Below are 12,347 nucleotides of genomic sequence, written 5' to 3'. Positions count from 1 at the left end.
CGTGGCGACTGTCTTAACTAGAGGTATCTTTTCGATATGGTTGTTAAATTGGGTTCAGTCAACATGAAAGTAATCGGGCAGAGGTGGTCGGGTGTTTGTTTTCGGTGGGAGGTTCGGAAAATTTGTATGTAGATTGGGTAGTGGTCACTACCGATGTCGATAAGAACTTAGAAATTGGTTAAGTGTAGAGACTGTCTACTGGGGGCTATTACTAAATCAAGGATATCTTCGTTGCCATTATTCTGCATGTGGGTGGCTTGATTATTGTTTAAGGTGACAATGAATTGATGTAAAATGGTTCCGTTACGGTTGTTTGGCAGTTAATGTCGGTGTGTTTACTGTTGAGGTCACCAATGATAATCGAGTTTGGAAATGAATTGTATATCTGTTGTGTGGTAATATCGGTTTTTGTTTGGGGAGGGGGAAGACGTATATAGCAATTAGTGTAATAGGACTAGATGAGGTTTGAATTTGGCATATGATAAGTTCGTTGTCAGAAGTATAATTAGGTTTAGGGAAAAAAATTACCAAAGTTGAGGTATAGTATTGCAATACCTCGGTTATTATGGTTAAGATGTAGGTATTTCATATCATAGCCAGGAATACTAAAATTAGTCTTATCTTTGAGTAAGGTTTCATTTAAAAATAGGATATCCGTTTTAGTTCTTGTTAGTTGTTGGAAAATTTCATACTTTTATGATTTAAACCTCCACGAATATTAACATGGATTAAGTTAACCATTTATACTTTTAAATGCTTGTTTGTTTGTTTGTTTGTTTGGAAATTTCGCACAAAGCTACTCGAGGGCTATCTGTGCTAGCCGTCCCTAATTTAGCAGTGTAAGACTAGAGGGAAGGCAGCTAGTCATCACCACCCACCGCCAACTCTTGGGCTACTCTTTACCAACGAATAGTGGGATTGACCGTCACATTATACACCCCCACGGCTGGGAGGGCGAGCATGTTTAGCGCGACGCGGGCGCGAACCCGCGACCCTCGGATTACGAGTCGCACGCCTTACGCGCTAGGGCTTTTAAATGCAAGAAAGTAAAGGAAAAATTAGGAAGAACGCATCGTCCAGGAAGGATTTTTCTTGTTGCTTACGCTTTTCTTAGCTCGTTCGAGTTGGATGCCAAGACGAACAGAGTTTATGGCTGAATCAGTACCGAGGTATTGATTGGCACTCTTGCAGACTCGAAGGGCTACAGTGTCCGCATCGAATCTGTCCTCATATAGTTCGTTCAAGACTTCGGTGATGAAACCACTACTATTTGGATAGTGTCGTAGAACTGTTTTACAATAGAACTTTGATTATTACTGTCATTTCCATTAGTTGCCTCCGCATAGGTTTTATTAGTTATGAGGTTCGGTACGTGTACAAGAGTTGGACCTTTCTTGGAAGGTAGATTGTCATTGAGATCAGGAACTAATGGTGAGGCAAATCGGATGGATTTCATGGAGTTGGTGCAGATTTGTGGTGTGGCACGTGACAGTTGTTGTGTATGAAGGGCAGCTTGAAATGTGGGACAACCACGATACGATAAGGCATGAGGTCCTTTACAATTAGCGCATTGGGTGGCCTCTCTTTCGTAGAGGCATGCGGAAACTTGATGTGAGCCGCTGCATCTGACACAGCGGACTAGTGATCTGCATGCTGACGCGGTGTGCCCAAATCGTTGGCATTTGAAGCACTGGATGACTCTTGGGGTACTGTTTCTCACTTTTTCTACTTGGTGATGGTTGTAGTACAAGATGACACCTGATGACAGTATTTTTTCAGCAGTTTTACATTGGGGATGTTGATGTTTACTAATGGTGTGGGTAGGCCAGTTTTGGGTGACTTGATACGGTTGATTTTGTGGATTGCGATCCCTTTGTTTCGAGTTCTTCCTTAATTTCCTCTAAGGTAGTGTCGAACGGGACACTCCGGATGACAATTTCTTTGCCTGGCAGCTGGTTTGCTGGGACGCGAGTTGATATGCTTGCACCGTTAAAGGCATTACTTCGCCACGGTTTGAGAATTGTTCCATAGCTGTGGGGATGAGCACATTTGATAATAACACCTCCCATGGGGAGACGCCTTAGTTCTTTGAAAATAACGTGGGGTAATAATTTTTTAAGTTCACTGGCGATTTCGGGAATTCTTGCTGTGGGGGGGATGCCCTCTATAATGACGGCTGGTGGTAACATTGGTTGAGTTTGCGGATTGGCAGAGGGATCTGTAGCATTCTTGGCGGGGTCGAGGTATTGTGAGATATAGAGTTGCACGGTAGTTCGGGAAATTCGGCTGCTTCTAGGATGGTAGTGTTGTCTTGCTGGGAATTGCATGAACTATTATCACTAACGTCAGAAATTGGCATGTTGTCTCGTTCAGGTTCACTAAATGAAGAACGTTCTTCCTGGAGGAGACCGAGTTGGTCCGAGCTTGATAGTGCTTCGCTTGGACATCGAGTAATTCTTTTCTTCTTTGATTTTCGGAACAAACGTTCCGAAACGTTCCAAAAATTCCTTGCCCAAAAATTGATGGAAATTTATTTGCTATGGATACGTTTAACATTTTAACAAAGTTTTTCCTAATATCGGTCAAAATTATCTATAAAATTCAACTGTTAGACCATCAGGTCGTGATGACTTCTGTAAGCCCAACAAAGTTGCTGCTTCTTTTAAGAGATTACTAGTTTTCTCTAATAGATCTGTGTGATTTGGAAGAGAAGTCGTTATATTTTCTTATGTGGTAGAGTCCTGTCCATTTTCTGTATACGTACTCGGGAAATATTTATGAAAAACTGATGAATTCACTATTTCTGTGCACAGCGTTACCTAGCTCATTTTTTACAGGGTTAATACAGTTTGCATTTCTCCTGTCACGTTATTTGTGATAAAACCCCCATAAAAGGTCTTTTTAGCTTCCAATTTTTTGTTTAAAGCATATAATCTAATAGAATCCAATCGTTCATCATATGAAAAATATAATTGGGCCTATAGAGAATTAATAGATTCCAAAAAAAATCCATGTTACTTCCTGGCATTCTATTAATAGCACTATCTAAGTGGCGGATAGTACTTTTCCTCTCTCCAGACAAGTGAGATGCGAGAAACCTAGTCTTTAATAACGATCATTACTTTTATGTAGCCCCACGAATTATTGTCGAAATCATTGTCTTTTACGAGTTTCATTAATTCGTGGGTAATTTCGTTAACCAAAGTTTGTTGTAAAATCTCCAAATACTCAAACATCTTCTTTCCTGATTAACTTGTATAAAAGAAGAATGAGCGAGTAATGATCCGTAACATAGTTGTTTGAGTAACCCAATTCATGTAAACGAACGTACTGACAGTTCTGAATAATCGTGTCCGAAACCTAAAAGCCGTCATTCATAACTACTATTCCTGAATGACTCCAGAAGCTAACCCGAGGTTCCTGGTGATAATTGTTCCTCCAGATATCCTGTAAACAGAAGCTGTTACACAGTTTTAATTTGGTGACACTACTGTTGCTCTTTCCCGTACCACTCACTTTATCAATCACCTCCAGAACACAATTAAAATCCTCTCCTAAAATCACGTCGTGTGGGATAACAGACCATATTTCAGAACCCGAGAAGAGCTGATGTACGATACGCTGGTGTAGGTGCATAGGAGTTAACAATATGAAACTGATGGCCAATACAAGTTAAATCAACTATGGCAATTCGTCCTGACTCATTATGTCCGGAGGAAGTAAACCTACCCTTATATTCAGGGTGAAAAAAATATCCCCACTCTTGTGCAAGACTTCAAACAGATTTGGTATTAAATCTCTTGTTAAAATCCAAAATATCACCTATGGTGGTGTAATTAGTTTTCTGTAATAGAATAAGGTCCATTTTTCTCTCTCTCAACGAAGTCCATAACAAAATGTTCACTTACCTTCAGAAAATCCTGAGCATTCAAAACAACTACTTTCAGAAACATCTGTGGTATGTGAAATTTAACCAGGGAAAGCATAATGACATTCATTTAACTTTTTTTACTTTGCTTTGTTACACTCTTACTGCGTTGATTATTTTGTGATGGTCCCTCGTTCGAGGTATCAAATAAACGTAGGTTTCGTTCCAATCCCGATGTCTTTCCGTTCTAAGGACCTCGACTTCCCGGATATTTCCGGAGTAACAAACTTACAATGATATCATTGTTAACCCTCTCTGTGGCAACAGTATCAATGACGTTTCATAACTGGGTTCCTGTTGTGATGGAGGGTCGTTCACTGGAACCTTGTATCTCTCAAGGTCAACATCGGAAGTTTCAACTTCCTGAACCCGCTCGGAAATTTGGTTTACTATGTTAAAACATCACTACATATGTAGTTGTTCACATAACATTCTTCTTGAATTAGAGATTGATTCTGAGCATTGGAAGCATAACTTTGAATACATGTTCTATGTGGGTGGGGGGCACCGCACGTACGATAAACCTTATGACTCTCCATACCATATATGCTCCGCTAAACCACTAAGGCCGCATGTTGGTGTGGTACAATTGATAGACAGGTGGCCAGACACTTTACACCGACCACATAATTTCATCATCCCTAAATAATTCACCATAGCCCGAAACTGGCCTATGTTGATGAAATTAGGAACCGGCTTTGAAAGTTGGATGTCGAGGAAAGAGGACGTACAGTGAATAGCAGCGAGTATAGTATAGCGAATGAGTGTTTATTTGAGTTTATATGAATTTTAGTTGTACTAAAAAAGGCAACTCATAAGTCCTTATAAGGACTAGTAAAACTATGAAGAGCAGATCCAAGAACAAGGTTGTGATAAGATCCACTAGAGAAGCGTGAAGAAATCATCGAAATGCTGAACAAAGCGACCGAAGGACCAGCCTCAGAAATTTTAAGCTCCTCCATAAACGGCTCAGACAGCAAAAATTCGGACTCTGCACCTGAACAAACAACCAGCCAGGACCTAACGAAGGAGAACCATCCCCGGAGAAACGAAGACAAAAAAAAAAGGCTGTGGTAAGTAAGGTTTTGAATAACTCTAGTAGCTCTAAGAAACACGAAATTAACAAAATCACTGACACCAACAAAACCCTCACGATTTCAAACACACACTGATCCTTAATACAGAATCCGAAATCTCTTTATTGAAGGAATACAGAACACAATACGCATTCCTCAGATTGTTAACCAACTGAGGTTATATTTCCCAAGTATTTAATTTTAGGATATCAGACAACTTCCTAAATTAAATGTACACAACCCACACGACTTCGCTCACATTTTGGCACATACACCCATAAACAACACCATTCAACTAACAGCAGTTATCAGAGATGTCGATTTTGATATCGAAGACAATGAAATCACGGAGGAACTCAAAACACAAGGTTACGACATACAAAAACAAACAGAACAAATATCATTTAGAACGAAACAACAACTCCACTTCTCAAAGTAACCGTGAACACTAAAAACGATCAAAATAAATAACTAAAAGACGGTTGCTTCTTATTCTTAAAGTAACAACACGACCGAACCGGAGAAACCACATCAGAAACCAATGTTACAAAGGCCAAATGTAGGGACACACTAAAGTTAATTGTATGGCTAAAGACAGATGTGTGAGAAGTAGCGGACCTCACGAGGTCGCTCATTGCTCCAACGAGCACAACCAAGTTATATACGCAAACTGTTAAAGTCCACATGTGGCCAGTTACAAAGGCTGCCCTTAAAAAAACACAAAAAAACAGAATCATATTTAAAACCATGAACATCAACACACAGACTCTCAACACTCACTGAAAAACTTAAACCACAAAACAACCACTACTAGAAACTCCAACAGTTTTATAGACGACTAACACAACCACTCAACCACAAACAACACGCACATACGCCGAAGCCACACGCACTGTGATGACACAAACCTTCAACCTCACGGAATGCACTGCAAACTTACTAGCCATGTTAATCGAATTAGGTGAATTCTCCACTTTCGTGTCAAAACACGAGTCACTCAAGGCTCTCTGCAGCCTTGCCAAACATTACTTTCACCTTCCCATTCTCAAACCACATAATTTATCACTCAAAATTTATGCAAGGGAAGTAGCACAACACAATGATTCAACACATTAAAATTCTATACATCAACTGCTATAAAAACCACAAAGATAAAAGGATAGAAATTTACAACATATATAAACATATAAATGTCAACATCATCATAATCTCGGAAACACTTTGCACAGAGAAACAAAACACCACAATCCCCGGATTTATTACATACAGTATACCTTACTCTAAAAATAGAAAAGGCATAACAGCTTATTTTAATATGGAAATATCACACTTTATCTCTAAAGAAGAATCTTTTAAATCAAGCATAAATGAAATCATTTCTTGTAATATAGACTTTAACAACCGGCTAACAATTCCAATTCTAGCCATATATTGTTCACCCACTAAAGATATTGACATTAACTTTTTACAGAAATGTGTTAATCGTATTCCGAAACCAATTATCATCGGATATTTCAATTCCCCACACACAGAATTAAAAGGAAACAGAAACACACAAAGATGGTCAATTATAAAAAACTTGCTTTCTATAAACAACATGCACCTGACAAACGACCATAAACCTCCATACTATTCAGCCGCTAACGGCTGATACGACGTACTCGATTTCATCATAGCTCCCAAGGGCACAGTAAAAAGAATGCCCAACATGTACATGATGAAATCACCAGTGATCATTTCCCCATTTCCTGCATGTTTCACCTGCGCCACCCTGCTGCGAGGTACGTGACTCCCTCAGTGTTCACGTACACCAAAACAGATTGGCTTACATTCAACCCTTTAATAGATTCTTATCTACCCCGCTCAACTGAACATGCTAACAACAAAACAGAATTAGAATACGCAAACGATATTGCTATCTGGAGTATTTCTAGAAATCCACTAATGGCCATGTCACACGTTCAGGAAACACTAAATACTGTCTCGAGCTAGAGCACAAGTGGAGAGTAGTTTTAAATCCAACAAAAACGCAAGCAATCACTTTTTATAGGAAATTAAAAAGACAAAGAAAAATTCTAGAAAAAGTAAACATCTCACACGGCAATACACCTATCAACATAAGGAAGCACATCACATTTCTTGGCATCACTTTCGACTCCAGATTAACATTGAAAAAACATGTTAACAACATACACTCATCCATCAAAAAACGCATTTCACATTTGATGACCATATCTAGCAAACAATCAAATTACTCACCAGAGACTATCATCCAAATATACAAGGCTTACATCCGTTCGTTAATAAAATACCTATGTCAAGGTCAAGCCACATATAATATGTCTAACAACACACCACAGAAGATCGAAATACAATAAAATAAAATATTAAGAGCAGCAAACCGACTACCATCACACACACCTGGCAACCATGTACACAAAACTAGTAACCCACCCACCCTTAGAAACAGGCTCACAGAAATATAATACAAATATTATTTAAAAGCAGAACACATAAACCAACTAACTGAATCATTATGTAAACTAGCCAGTGAACCTACAAAATAGATTTCACCATATAACATATTTCAACAATCACAAATCACTCAACAATATACATAATCACAGATAATGTTAATTCATGTTTATATGTATTTCTCTTTCTGATCTGGGCACAGGACAGGTAAAACTTTCGGCGCATGTCCTGTGAAAGTGGGTTTTATCGTGACACTTTCGTTCCCCCTCCCACATTCAAATCTCAGGCATCGGATCTTTAGATCCTAGCCAAGGCAAATATTTTTGCCTAGCCGTGAATCGGGTCGTCGTATGTTGATATTTCATCGGCTTTTCAGACTTAGGGCTCTGGCCTGGTTTACTTCTCTTATGCCGCCCTTGTCTCGCTCCCCCTTTTTCACCAGTCATGTTTGTAATGACTCACTGCACTTCATCACCTAAAACAAGTCAAAGTAAAATACAGGTAAATTCCCAATCAAAGTTAAATAATCTTTCACGTTAGGGGACGAAGAGGAACCACAACGTTCCTCACCACCCCTGTTGGGGAAAGAATTCTTCAGACTTCTCTCTCTAAACCCCTGCCAAGTTCCTTTGAGTTTCGGAACCGGCTTAAACCTACCTAACTTCCAGTACAAATTTTCGTTCATGAGAACGTATCACGTACTATGGCGAGTACCTTTACCATACTCTATCAAGGCGTAATTTACATTACGGCACTTCCTGAGGAATATGCCTTAGATGTATCCATTTTGTGTTCCTACCAATTGATGTAAATGAATAACGTTTTTCTTTCACCGTAAATCCGCCCAAACTCTAACGCTTTGTTGAAAAAGTTACCAGGTAAGAACGTACAACAAATGGCTGGAGACATTGAAATGAACCCTCTCCTGTATCCTTATGTAGCGCCGTATTTACATCACACGGTAAAACTGGTTTTTCAATCGTAAAGTAAACAGAAATTTTACGACCTATTTTAATATGATCCATAAGTTCCAATAGAAGAAAGGTATAATATTAATATCTCCACAACTATACATATTAACTCGCCAACTAACCGGTGAAAACAAAACGCAGGACAGTATACCTCTAAAACCTTCCGCGTCTAAACTTGACTAGCACGAGCTGTGATCGATACGAGTTATTTGCAAAAATGTACGAATAATAAACAAAATCCGTCCAAACAGCTCCCAAAACAAAAACTACCACTGTTATTAACACTACATAATCTTAGCGCGGCCCTATTGCTTAGCTTCTCGTTGACCAGCGAAACGCCCCCCGCTAGTACAGCGGTATGTCTACGGATTTAGAACGCTAAAATCAGGGGTTCTATTCCCCTCGGTGGGCTCAGCAGATAGCCCAATGTGGCTTTGCTACAAGAAAACACACACACACCAGCGAAACTGTCTCCACAAACTCAAACCACACACTGACAACTAAATAACAATCCTCGAATTTTGTTTCGCTCCACTTTTTCTCATCAGTCAATTTTATAATGCCCCACCACAATTCATCATCTTAAAATGTAAAATACAGACAAATTTCCAACAAAAATTAAATAATCTTCCATGTGAGGGGACGAAGAGGACAAGATCACCACCAGAAAACAACCAAGGTAACTACCAATATTGCATTCATTTTTTGTTCAGCAGTACCAATTTCCCGACTAAATATATTCTCATAAGTTATGTCTAACCAACGTACACGTGTGGGGCTGAAGAGAAACAACAGTTTCTGAGCGCTCCTGATTTGCCTTAGGGGTATCCCCTAAAGATCTTTAAAATCAAAACGACTACCATGTTAATAACAAACAAAAAGGACGAAGAGGAGCCACAACGTTCCTGACCACCCCTGTTGGATAGAGAATTCTTCAGACTTCTCTCTCTCTCTAAACTAAACCCCTGCCAGGTTCGTTTGCGTTGAACCCGCGACCCTCAGCCTGCGAGTTTAACACTTGTTCAGTGTAAAATAAACTGTTTCGTAACTGATAATAATTGTTCAATCTTAAAATATAGTATGACAAAATGCAATAAAATCATCCAACAGTTATCATTAAACATTACTTATTTGAATAATTAATTGAACAATTATAGGTAATATGTATTAAAATGAAAGTCCTGGCATGAGGTTAAAGTTCTTAATGTTTATAATTTCATGTTTCACATTAAAAGTTTTAAGGTTTTCCTAACGTTTACTGCATTTCGAATATATCAACAAATACTTTAATATAGAGAATATGTTTACACTTTTTAAAGTCTATCTTTCACTGCGTCTATGTATTTATTGAGCATAATACTTCTTTTTTCCGAAATGTGACTTATATGATAAATTAGCAAGGTTTTCCCTCATATACTGTTCATTGTTTTAACTTTATAATCATATATGAAAGGTAACTTTATTATTATAACAAAATAACATACAATAAAGTTTAAATCCACCACAGACAGAAAAGGCTATTGCAGCTTTTTAATTGCAAATGACTATTATTACAATATATAGGTATCATAAATTAGTCCAAGTTAGTCACTTTAAGTTAACTTGTAAACAATAAGGCTTCTCCATGAATAAACACATAAAATTAACGTTTATTTTTATGTGCAATGAGTTATCGAATGGTTGATTTTTTTGGAATTAAGTTCAAAGCAACACAACGGGATATTTGTGATCTGCTCACCACGGGTATCGGAACTATGTTTTTCGCGAGGTAAATTTGTAGATAAAACAACTCGGATTTCTTCGTATCTGAGACCAGAGATACACTTCACGCCGTCTATTGGAGCTAAATATCTATGGTTGGTTTCGCGAAAAGGTGGGTACACTCTATTCAACTCGTATTGTTAGTTTCTGAGAAAAAGCGAAGGAAAGTTCTCCGGACGAGGCAAAGGTGGCAACGTGCAGGCCAATGCAAACTACAGTTCAAGAAGGTCTGGGTGGATACAAGTATGCTACACTAGCCTCCTGAAACACCATGACAGCAGAGCTCTGGAATCTCAGATTAGTCTTGAAGTCCTCCTTTTAGTCTCTGGGAATGTAGTATTTGGCTAAGGAGCTTAGTTGACTTCTGGTATTGATGGATTTCACGTAGAGCTACAGCTCCAGGCCTGTAACGTTGAGATTTCTTTACACCTGTAGATGGAGAACTTTTGCGAGCAGCTTTAGTGGCCAGTTGTTTGTTTTTTTGTCACCTTTTTGCCCGTGCATTTTCTTGCAGTTTGCTTTTATGGACAAAAATACAACAACAATTATTTATATTTTTACTAGTGGCTACACTATGTAAGAAGTTTTAACACAAATGTTTCCTTTATGTTTAGTTGAGTTTGACTTAAACTGATTTAATCAGTTACTCATTTAAGAGGATCTTTGGAAGATTTAGGCTGTCTCGCCTTCCTTGCATGGCCTCATCTTTCTTCGTGCAAGTACACTGAACAAAAATATAAACGACCCATGTCATGAGTTTTTATTAACATTAAGGACGTGCAATATATGAAATCAACCACAATTCATTTTGTTATTGAATAATCTTTAAATCACTGTCCATTACATCTTGATATTGGCATATGAACAGGACTGTCACTCCTTCAAACAAGGTGGGAGTCAGGCTGAAGAAATTCACTGTTCAGTGTCTTGTGTGTCCACCATTTGCTTCTGTCAGAGCAACACATCTTTTTCCCATGGAGTTCACCACGTTGTCTATGGTGGCGTGTGGGATGTTATTCCATTCTTGCTGGAGTGCCACACGGAGCTGACGCACATTATCCGGAACTGGAACACGGTCGCGAACACGTCGATCCAGAACATCCCAAAGATGCTCTATGGGCGACACGTCTGGCGAATACGCAGGCCAGTCCAAAATTGGAATGTGCTCAGTTTCAAGGAACTCTGTGCAGATCCTGGCAACATGTGGTCGGGCGTTGTCATGTTGGAAGGTGACATTATGCTGCCGGACAAACGGCACTATAATAGGGTTGAGGATCTCGTCCCGATATCGTTGCCCATTTAAGTTTCCCTAAATGAAGTGCAATTGTGTTCTTTGCCCATACACGATGCCTGCCCACACTATAACATCACCACATCCATGTGAACAAGGCGGATGTGGCGATCCTGTGCTGGAGTGGTCACAAGTGGTCGACGTGGATGAAGTCGATTTGTAGTGCTGCTCGTCTGTTGAAAACGAACTCTCAAACGTCCGATAGTGAACATTCAGTTGGACAGTGACCACTCTGGTGGACATTCCTGCTTCCAACATGCTAATAGTACGTTCCCACATGACTGGAGTTATCTGAGGCATTGCTGCTTTTGTCAAAATTTGACATTTTGGGGTGGCCTATTATTTTCCCAAGTATAAGGAGTGTCGGAGTACTGCTCATTCTGTATGAGCAGCGTTTGGATATGCCACACCAATGCACTCAGTGAAATTAACGCATCACTGAGCAAATGCTCATAGGCAGTGGTAGACTCAAATTTGGGACACTAATCAAGAGAAATGTCCATTTTGTACAAGTAGGAGTATACACTAACTTTGGGTGATACTCTTCGTGTGAGAACAATATTTCACATGGGGCGTTTATATTTTTATTCAGTGTAACTTGCAAGAAAATACTTATGAAATTAGTTAAAGACATTTTGTGAATTAAAATATTTCTATTATTCTCCATACCTTTTTAAATTAGGTTTTAGAGTTCTCGGTTGTTAACACTGATTTGAAAATTCGTATTAGATAACAGTAGTTCCTTAATACATTTTGTTTCTTCTTTAGTTCCTCACTATTTAATGACGAGACGATTTCTTTTTTTATTGTTTCTTCCTCCCGTTGGTGTGGATTCCTGTATGTGC

At 38.9% G+C, this 12,347-nt stretch overlaps 1 pseudogene; it reads right to left on the bottom strand.

The window, feature by feature from the left end:
* LOC143232642 (histone H3-like) overlaps positions 1-10,683 on the bottom strand; it is an 81,631-nt pseudogene extending 70,948 nt beyond the window's left edge.
* Between the last annotated feature and the right edge of the window lie 1,664 nt (positions 10,684-12,347).

The sequence above is a fragment of the Tachypleus tridentatus genome, chromosome 11 (assembly GCF_004210375.1).
Source record: "Tachypleus tridentatus isolate NWPU-2018 chromosome 11, ASM421037v1, whole genome shotgun sequence".
Classification (NCBI taxonomy): domain Eukaryota; kingdom Metazoa; phylum Arthropoda; class Merostomata; order Xiphosura; family Limulidae; genus Tachypleus; species Tachypleus tridentatus.
This window is presented reverse-complemented; position numbering and strand designations above follow the sequence as displayed.